The following is a 1,080-nucleotide window of genomic DNA, read 5'->3' as shown; positions in this document are numbered from 1 at the left end:
TCTCACACTTTTCTTGATAGTTCCGTGTATACCTAGGTCGAATAGGTCCAAGATTATTCCTTTTGATCCTGAACCAGAAACGACTTTTCGCTACAGACGGAAATTTAATCAAGAAGTGGGTCAAGTAGAAGACTTTAGTATATTTGACGTCGAGACGGCGAGCTCAGCACAATCGGCCGAGCAGTCCTATAAAGAGGACGAAATTCCCGAAATCGAGATTCCAGTTGAAACTCCTATTCCCGAGACTACCATCATGCTTACTCTAGCCAGTCACTCCGAGCCGACCTTAGCTTCTATCCAACAAGGTTTTAAGCTGCCCACTACTGACAATGCAACCTTTGAAATTCGCCCATCTTACATCAATTTGGTGCAGCAAAACTTATTTCGAGGGGCAGCTGCTGAGGATCCTTCGACACATATGGAGAAATTTGTCACCTATTGCTGTTTTATTATTTTAACAGCTGGAGTGACACAAGATCAGATAAAGCAGGTGCTTTTCCTTTTCTCTCTAAAGGATGGAGATGCAGAGTGGTTGAGAGATTTGGATATGGAGGGGGAAGGAATTACTGACTGGAATACTTTAGCTCTTGCTTTCTACAAGAGGTACTTCTCGCCTCAGAAGACTAATGCACTTCGAAGTCAAATTACTAGTTTCAAGCAAGGAGCTACTGAAGATTTGAATGAAGCTTGGATTCGCTTCAAACGTTTAGTCCGATCTGTTCCCCATCATGGTTTCCCAAAGTGGTTTCTATGCAACCAGTTTTATAACGGGTTGTATGACGATCATCGTGACCTTTTGGATTCTTCGGCTAATGGGAGGTTTCAGGACAACACCAATGATGCTACCGCGTGGAAGTTAATTGATCAGATTGCCTCCCATACTGCCAAGTATGGAAATCCTAGGGGAAGCACGCGAGGAAACGGTGTTGATAGTGCTCTTGCAGCACAGTTAGAGGCTATTTCTGCCCAAATTGCTGAGATAAAGACTACCCAATCATTGGGTAGTAAGGAGAGAGTTCATGCTATGAGTCAACAAGTAGAGGAGTCTTGTGCTAGATGTGGTTTAGACGGTCACAATGC

At 43.7% G+C, this 1,080-nt stretch overlaps 1 non-coding gene across 1 annotated transcript; it reads right to left on the bottom strand.

Moving 5' to 3' along the window:
- Positions 1-628: 628 nt before the first annotated feature.
- LOC141603994 (small nucleolar RNA R71) lies at positions 629-735 on the bottom strand. The gene has a single exon (XR_012525823.1). It is a non-coding gene; the product is annotated as a small nucleolar RNA R71 (small nucleolar RNA).
- Positions 736-1,080: the final 345 nt, after the last annotated feature.

Source organism: Silene latifolia, chromosome 9, assembly GCF_048544455.1.
Source record: "Silene latifolia isolate original U9 population chromosome 9, ASM4854445v1, whole genome shotgun sequence".
Lineage (NCBI taxonomy): Eukaryota > Viridiplantae > Streptophyta > Magnoliopsida > Caryophyllales > Caryophyllaceae > Silene > Silene latifolia.
This window is presented reverse-complemented; position numbering and strand designations above follow the sequence as displayed.